The sequence below is a fragment of the Nannospalax galili genome, unplaced genomic scaffold (genome assembly GCF_000622305.1).
Source record: "Nannospalax galili isolate Female #2095 unplaced genomic scaffold, S.galili_v1.0 scaffold213, whole genome shotgun sequence".
NCBI lineage: Eukaryota > Metazoa > Chordata > Mammalia > Rodentia > Spalacidae > Nannospalax > Nannospalax galili.
This window is the reverse complement of record NW_008335195.1, coordinates 2,444,349-2,453,587: the sequence shown is the minus strand read 5'-3', so window position 1 is coordinate 2,453,587 and position 9,239 is coordinate 2,444,349. Positions and strand designations below refer to the sequence as shown.

At 40.5% G+C, this 9,239-nt stretch overlaps 1 protein-coding gene across 1 annotated transcript in view; it reads left to right on the top strand.

Moving 5' to 3' along the window:
• Positions 1-9,239, top strand: part of Dmxl2 (Dmx like 2) — a 180,376-nt gene that overhangs the window by 59,630 nt on the left and 111,507 nt on the right. The gene's annotated exons all lie outside the window — the stretch shown is intronic.

The following is a 9,239-nucleotide window of genomic DNA, read 5'->3' as shown; positions in this document are numbered from 1 at the left end:
GTTGGCATCTGTGGTCCTTTATAACTAGGAATGCTTTGGTCAAGGCTCTTCTGGCTTTCATAGTTTTCACTGAAAAGGCAGCTGTAATCCTAATGGGTTTTCCTTTATATGTGACTTGTTGTTTCTCTTTTGCAGCTTTCAGTATTGTCTCTTTGTTTTGTACATTTAATGGTTTTACTATAATGTGCTGTGGAGAGTTTCTTTTCTGTTCTTGTGTGGTTGGTGTTCTATATGCTTCTTGTATTTGTATGGGAATGTCTTTCTTTAATTTTGGGAAATTTTCTTCCACGATTCTGTTGAAGATCTGGTCCATGCCATTATCTTGGGATTCTTCTCCTTCCTGTATGCCTGTGATTTTTAAGTTTGGTTTTTTAATGGTGACACACAATCCCTGCCTATTCCATTCTTGTGATTTCTTAAATTTTTCATAATCTTTGCTTGAGTGGTCTAGTTCGTCCACTTTATCTTCCAGTCTTGTTACTCTGTTTTCCATTTCATTCATCCTATTGGTGATGCTTTCTCCTGTGGTGTCTAATTGGGTTACTGAGTGTTTCACTTCCTTCTTCATTTCAGTCTGAGTATTCTTCAATATTTCTACCTTTTTCTGAATTCATTCCAAAGTTTATCCCTGTCTTCCTTCAGTTCTTTGATTTCTTTTTTTGTGTGTTCTTTAAATTCACTGAATTCTTTTATCATGTTTATAACTGTTCTTCTGAGTTTCATGTCCTGCATTATCTCTAGGGGGTTCTCATTGTACTCCTTTAGAGGGCTGTTGGTATTTGGTGAGGATATGTTATTTTGATTTTTCATGCTATTATTTTTTTCTCTGTGATTTTGACATGTGAATTTCTTTTGTAGTTTTGATTCTTGTGTGAGACTCAAGCCTTCAAGTTTAGGTCTGCTTCTTTTTGTGAACTTTATGTGTCTTTGTGGTTTACTTTTTGGCCATGAAAAGCTGGTTTTTCTAAACTTCCAGTTCTGTCTTTTGATTTTATATTGTAGTGGCCAGATTGCTTTTGTCTTCAGGAGTTCCCACAGAGGCCCAAATCAGATGAGGATCAGATGCTCTCAGGCTTTCTCCTAATGTCTGGATCCCTCCAGGAACCATTTTGGTCTCAGGAATTTTGGTGTTGGACTGGCCTGGGTGCTGGGCACAGGAAAGATGCTGGTCTGGGACAGCTGGTGGCCATGCCACCCAGAGATGCAAAGGCAGATGGGGGCGGGAAGCCACCCCAAGGACTCCTGGGGACTGACTGCACTGAGGAGCTGGGTTGGTCTGGATGCAAAGTATCTGGAAGAGGAAAGGTCACCTCCACCTTCCTGGAAATGGTTGTTGGGTGGTGCAGGCCCAAGGAAGAGGATAGGAGGGCGGGGCCAGTCCCAGATGGAGTGCTCCTGGGGACTGGAGAAGACACTGAGTTGGTCTGGATGAAGAGGATCAGGAAGTAGTGGTTCACCAGGTGTTTGGCAACCCAAGACAAGGAATGGGACAGGACCCAGCCTAGGAGGAGAGACCCGTGGGGGAGATGAGAGGGTGAATGTGGCTGAGGTGGGTGTCATGGTGGGACAGGTGCGATGGGCTTACCCTGGAGTGAGGCCTGTGGGTTGGAGAGAGGTCTGTGGGTCCTGCAGGCCCAGGGCAGCAGAGGGAGGTTAGGGTGGGGCCGGGCCCAGAAGCAGTGCTCTTGGCAAGCAGAGAAGGCACTGAGTTGGTCCTGATGAAAAGGATCAGGAAGCAGCAGTGTTTCCCCAGGTGTCTCGGGCCCCAGACAAGGAATGGGACAGGACCCAAACTAGGAGGAGAAATAGGCGGGGGAGATGGGAGGGTGAATGAGGCTGGGGGAGTCAAGGTGCAGAGGGCTTGATGGGCTTACCTGGAGAGAGGCCTGCGGATCCTGCAGGCCCAGGGAAGCAGAGGGAGGTGAGGGCCTGAACACCTTTTACAATGCTTCTTAGCCATCTTTATTTCTCCTTTTGAGAATTCTCTGTTCAGCTCCTTAGCCCATCTTTTAATTGGGTTGCTTCTTGTGTTGGTTCTCCGTTTTTTGAGTTCGTTATATATTCTGGATTTCATCCCTCTGTCAGATGTGTTGCTGGTGAAGATTTTCTCCCACTCAGTGGGTTTTCTCTTCACTTCCTTGGTTGCTTCTTTTGATGTATAGAACCTTTTTGTTTAGTGAATTCCCATTTGTTGATTCTTGACCTTGTTTTCTGTGCAGTTGATTTTTGGTTTAGAAAAATCCTTTCCTACAGCTGTATCTTTTAAGTTATTGCCAATGTTTTCTTCTAGCAGTTTCAGAGTTTCAGGCTTCACATTGAGGTCTTTGATCCATTTGAAGCTGACCTTTATGCAAGGTGAAGGATAGTGGTTTAGTTTCATTCTACAGATGGAGATCCAGTTTTGTCAGCAACATTTGCTGAACTTTAATTTCCTTCTCCTGTGTTATTGCTCTTGCAGGAGTTTCAAGCAGTATGTTAAAAAGGAGTGGAGATAGTGGGCAGCCTTGTCTGGTTCCTGATTTCACTGGGAATGCTTCCAGTTTTTCTCCATTTAGAATGATGTTGACTGTGGGTTTGTGTATATGGTTTTAATTATGTTGAGGTATGTTCCCTCCCATCCAATTCCCTCTAGGACTTTGAACATAAATGTATGTTGAATTTTGTCAAAGGCCTTCTCTGCATCTATTGAGATGACCATGTGGTTCTTGTCTTTGAGTCCATTTATATGATTTATGACATTTATTGACTTACGTATATTGAGCCATCCCTGCATCTCTGAAATAAAGCTGACTTGATCATGGTGGATGATCTTTTTGATGTGTGTCTTTATGCGATTTGCAAGAATTTTGTTCAGAATTTTTGCATCTATGTTCATTAAGGATATGGGTCTATAGTTTTCTTTTTTGGTTGTATCTTTACCTGGCTTTGGTATTAGAGTGAGGCTGGCTTCATAAAAGGAAATTGGAATTTCTCCCACTGTTTCTATCTTTTTGAGTTAATTAAGTCATATTGGATGTAGATCTTCTTAAAATGTCTGGTAGAATTCTGTTGTAAAACCATCTGGTCCTGGGCTTTTTTTTAGTTGGGAGGTTTTGTATTACCGTGTCAATTTCCTCATGTGTATGGGTCTGTTTAAGCTGTTGATCTCTTCTTGGTCTAGTTTTGGTGGTTCCTATGCTTTGATACTTGTCCATTTCTTTTAGGTTTTCAAATTTAGTAGTGTATAGGTTTTTAAAGTATTCCCTTATAATGTTCTGGATATTTTTGGTGTCTGTTGTGATGTTTCCCCTTTCATCCCTGATTTTTTTGATTTGGAGTTTCTCTTTCTTTCTTTTGGTTAACTGGGCTAGCTGTCTGTCAATCTTTTTTATCTTTTCAAAGACCCAGCTGTTGGATTTGTTGATTCTTTGTATTGTTTTCTTTGTTTTTATTTCATTAATTTCTGCTCTGATTTCTGTTATTTCTTCTTGACTGCTGGGTTTGGGTTTCATTTGTTGTTCTTTTTCAAGTGTCTTTTGTTGCAATGTTAAGTCATTTATTTGTGTTCTTTCTGATTTTTTAATGTAGGCACTGAAAGCTATAAAATTCCCTTTAAGGACTGCTTTCTATAGGTCCTAGAGGTTTTGTTGTGTTGTATTGTCCTTTTAATTTACTTCTAGGAATACTTTATTTCTTTCTTAATTTCTCCTTTGACCCATTCATCGTTTAGGAGTGTGGTGCTTAATTTCCATGTGTTCCTGTAATTACTAGGGTTTCTTCTGGTGTTGATTTTAAGCTTTACTGCATTGTGGTCTGTTATACTGCATGGAAGTATTTCAGTCTTTTTGTATTTGTTGAGGTTTGTTTTGTGCCCCAGTATATGGTCGATTTTGAGGAAAGTTCCATGGTGTGTTGAATACAAAGTATATCCTTTGGTGCTTGGGTGGAGTATTCAGTAGATGTCTGTTAGGCCCATTTGATGTATGGTATTGTTTAATTCAGATGTCTCTTTGTTAATTCTTTGTCCTGTTGACCTATCTAATGGAGACAGTGGGGTACTGAAGTCCCCCACTATTAATGAGTTGGGATTAATTTGGGTCTTAAAGTCCTGTAGTATTGTTTTTATGAAGTTGGATGTGCCAGAGTTTGGTGAATATATGTTCATGATTGTAATATATTTTTGGTTTATTGTTCCTTTGATCAGGATTAAGTGGCCCTTCTTATCACTTCTGATTAGTTTTGGTTTAAAATCTATTTTTTTCAGATATTAGAGTTGCAATGCCTGCTTTGTTCTTAGTACCATTCGTTTGGTATATTTTTTTCCATCCTTTCACCTTAAGGTAGCATCTGTCCTTGAAAGTGAGATGAGTTTCTTGCAGACAACAGAAAGATGGGTTTTGTTTCAACTAGTCTGTGTCTTTTGACTGGGGAGCTCAGTCCATTGTTATTTAAAGTTATTAATGAAAGTTGTGTATTGATTCCTGTCATTTTTATTTCTGTTCACATTCTTGATGTAGCTGTGCATTTCCATAGTTATACCCTCATTAAGTTTCTTTCCGTAACCCCTTGGGTATAGTTGTTCCTTTCTTCAGCAATTTGTATTGCTACAAGAACTCTCTGAAGGGCTGATTTTGTGGACATGAATTCTTTCAGCCTGTTTATGTCGTGGAAGATTTTTTTTTCCCTTTCAATTATAATAGACATTTTGGTTGGGTAATCTGGATTGGCATCTGTGGTAATTTAGAATTGGGAATACTTTGGTCCAGGCTCTTTTGGCTTCATAGTTTGCACTGAAAAGTCAGCTGTAATTCTGATGGATTTTACTTTATATGTGACTTCTTGTTTTTCTTTTGCAGCTTTCAGTATTCTCTCTTTGTTCTGTACTGTTAATGTTTTTACTATGATGTTCTGTGGAGAGTTTCTTTTCTTGTTCTGTCTGTTTGGTGTTCTATATGATTTTGTATTTGTATGGACACGTCTTTCTTTAATTTGGGGATATTTTCTTCTGAAATCCTGTTTAAGATCTGGTTCATACCAGTATCCTGAGATTCTTCTCCTTCCTGTATGCCTATGATTTGTAAGTTTGGTCTTTTTATGGTGTCACACATTTCTTGCATATTCCATTCTTGTGTTTTCTTAGATTTCATAATCTTCATAATCTTTGCTTGAGTGCTTTAGTTTGTCCACTTTATCTTCCAGTCTTGATACTTTGTTTTCCATTTCATTCATCCTATTGGTGAGGCTTTTTCCTGTTGTTTCTAATCAATATTTCTAACTCTTTCCTGAGTTAATTCAGAAGTTTATCCCTATCTTCTTTCAGTTCTTTGATTTCTTTCTTTATGTGTTCTTTAAATTCACTGAATTCTTTTATCATGTTTATAATTGTTCTTTTGAGTTTCATGTCCTGACTTATCTATAGGGGGTTCTCATTGTACTCCTCTAGAGGACTGATGGTAGTTGGTGGGGATATATTATTTTGATTTTTCATGTTATTTTTTCTTTGTGACTTGACATGTGGATTTCTTTTGTCAATTCTGGTTCTCTTGTGAGACTCAAGCCTTCCTTTGGTGAATTTAGGTCTGCTTCTTTTTGTAAACTTTATCTGCCTTTGTGCTTTACTTGTTGGGCTTGAAAATCTGGTTGGTCTAGGCTTCAGGTTCTCTCTTTTGATTTTATTTTGGAGTGGCCACATTGCTTTCATCTTGCTGCTCACGAGTTCCCACCGAGGCCTAGGTCAGGTGAGGATCAGATATTCTCAGGTTTTCTCCTAAGTTCTGGATCCCTCCAGGAGAGATGCTGGCCTCAGGAATTTGAAAGCTGAGGTGGCCTAGGAGCAGGGCCCAGGAAAGATGTTGGAGCACAGGAATGCAAATGGAGTTGGGGGTTAGAAGAGGCCTGAGGGCTTCTGGGGACTACAGGGAGGAATTGGGTTGGTCTGGATGCAAAGGATCAAGAAGCAGTGAGGATTCTAGGCTAAGAGGTCAGTCAGTCCACCGGTCTGGGGTGTCAGGACAAGAGATGGGCCAGTGCCCTTGGTAGGAGGAGAGGTGGGCTGGGGGATGGGAGGGTGAATGAGGCTGGGGGAGTCAGGGCGCTGTGAGCACAACCAAACTTACCCAGGTAAGCTGCTGGCTCCAGGAAGCTGTGGGGCTGGGCTGTCCAGAGATGCAAAGGGAAGTGGGGACTAGAGGGAGGAATTGGTTTGGTCTGGGTGCAGCAGCCAAACTTACCCAGGCAAGCTGCTGGCTCCAGGAATGGCTTTATCTTTAAAAGTAACAATTTTCTTTCTTTTTTTTTTTTTCTTTCTTTTTTTTTCTTTTTCTTTCCTGTCTCTTTGAGACAGAGTCTCCCTGTGACCCCCGCTGTCCTGGAACTCAGTATATAGACTAGGCTGGCCTGGAACTCACAAAGATCCGCCTGCCTGTTCCTCCCAAGTGCTGGGATTAAAGGCGCGAGCCACCATGCCTGGCCTAAAAGTAGCATAATTTTCTATTACATGAATAAATGTGTTATAATTTAACTTAGCCACAGAACTTTTTTTTTTCTTCCTTGTTAGTGATGCTTAGGATGGAACTAAGAGCCTTGTGCACAGTAGGCAAGGGTACCACTGAGTCATACGCTTCATTTATTTTTATTTTACCTGTACGAGTGTTTTACTTGCATGTTTATAAACTGCACATGGATGCACAATGCCCATGGAGGCCAGAATATGTCAGATCCCCTGGAACTGGAGTTATAGATGTTTGTTAGCTGCCATGTGGGTGCTGGAAACTGAACTTTGGTCTTCTGCAAGAGCAGCCAATGCTTTTAACCAGTGAGCCATCTCTCCAGCCCCCTCAGATAGCTCTTAATGAATGATTTTTTTTTTCTGTTGTTAAAAATGATTATCTTTGTCTAGGGATGTGACCTCTCTAGACATATGCATTTGAGTTTGTTTACAATATCACACATGAGTGAGTTTTAAGTCCAATTACATAGCTGTTGATACCCTCAAAATAAAAGTGCTAGTACTGCACTAGTAGAGATAGTTTTCTGTGCCAGTTATTATGGTTTTTAGACTTTACAGCTAGGTTGGACCATTGATGGATTTTCTCCCCAAGCGGCTTGCATAGTATTCATAGTATACTGTGAGAGCTAGTCTTTGGGGAGGAGGCTTCCAGGTCAGTTCGAGTTTCACTGCTCCAAGTCCTGTGTCTGAAATATGTCCTGTCCTCAGCAGTAGGGTCTGGGAAGCAGTCAGGGGCTATGGCAATAGCCTGTGTTATTTTGGAAGTCTCTTAGACTACTCTGACCAGGGAGGTTTTTCTTGTCTGGCAGTGTGTTTCTTGTTATATAACCTTCAGCTGAGCATGTGTACTCATGTACATATGTTGTGTACGTATTTTTCAGTAGACTTTTGAACTAATATATTTTCCTGTTTTTTCATTCTACCTTAGCATTATTTATCTCTCCTCTCCCTGCCCCCCAGTTAAAATGTCCCCATTTTCCCCGTTTCCCCCTTGATAACACATGTCTCCTATTATCCCCTTCTCTTCAATGACTTTTTCCCTTTCACCCCCATGGTTCCTTTCTATTTTCCTGGCTCCTATGGTTACATCAGGATATATACTCACATATGAGGATCTGGGGCTAAGATCTACAAAAGAGGGAGAACATAAAGTTGCTTGTTTTTCTGTTTGTTACTTCATTTAGTTTAACAGTTTCTAGTTTCATTTATTTACCTGCAAATTTCATGATTTCATCTGACTTTACAGCTGAGTAGAACTTCATTATGTAAATGTACCATATTTTCATTATCTACTTGTCAGTTGAGGAACATTTAGGTTGTTTCTTAGTTGTTGTGAAAAGAGCAGCTACAAACATGATTGTACAAGTGTCTCTGCAGTAGGATGAGTCCTCAGGGTGTATGCAAGGAGTGGTATATGGTACCACCAGATCATGTGGCAGATTTATTTTTAAAGAGTTCTCTACACTGCTTTCCACAGTAGTTGCACGAATTTGCAATCCCACCAGCAGTGAATGAGTGTTCCTCTTTCCCCATATTCTTGCTAGCATTTGGTGTCATTTGTTCACTTGAGCTTAGCCATTCTGACAGGGGTAAGAAAAAAATCTTAAAGTGGTTTTGATTTGCATTTCCCTGGGTATCTGATCACTGTTACATGAGGGAGAGTTGGTCTTCTTTAAAAGAGTGATGTTAGATAGGTTGATCAGGCTCCATTGGTTGAACTCATACCAAGGGACATCTGGGGCCACAAACTTGACTCAATAGGTCTTAAAAGTATATATTGTAAAAAAAAAGAATATCTTTGTACATAAATCTCACTATCTTTTTTTTCTTATAAACTTAACTTTATTGAGACATACTCTAGAAAATTAAATATGTATTTTATGTGCATGATTCAGTGGGTTTTGACAGAGTTAAAGACCCATATAATCATCATCACTAAGACAACATTGCTGTCATCACAGATATTTGCTTTTACTTCTTTTTCACTGCTATCTCCAATTCTATGCAATAGCTTCACGTGGACAGTAGAAAGGTTTTCCTGCTGTTTCTCTGTTGAATTGTGTGTGTGGGTGTGTGTATGTGTGTTACATGTATGTATCCATGTATACATATATGTGTGGGTATGCTTGCCCCTCTGTGTAGGCCAGAGGTCTATTTCTGGTATCCTTCTCTGTCCCTTTCCACCTCTATTTACTTTTTTTTTTGAGACAGGACCTCTCACTGAACCTGGAGCTCACTGATTAGGCTAGGCTGACTGGCCAGTGAGTCCTGGGATCTTCCTATCCCGGCCTCCCCGATCTGGAATTATTAGTGCTCTACAGTTCCCTGTTTTTCACTTGGGTACTGGGAATCTGAATTCAGGTCCTCATGCTTGAGTAGCAAGCACTTTAACCCACTGAGCCATTTCCCCAGCTTCTCTTTGATCTTTTACATGGATATAAACCTCAGTGTCTACAGGAAGCAGGTCCTTACTTGCATCAGCATAAAGATAGAAAAGCAGAGCTTCTGAATGGTGGATGTTTCCTTCTCAGTATAAATGACCTGCAGAAAAGCTAGAGAGGGTGGGTGGGAGGATTTGGGTGTCCAGAGAGGAAAGGGCTTAATGGGCCTACTGACTTCTCAACTTTTTTTTCAGTCCTTTTTAAAAAATATATATATTTTGCCAGGCATGGTGGCGCATGCCTTTAATCCCAGCACTGGGGAGGCAGAGGCAGGCAGATCTCTGTGAGTTCAAGGCCAGCCTGGTCTTCAT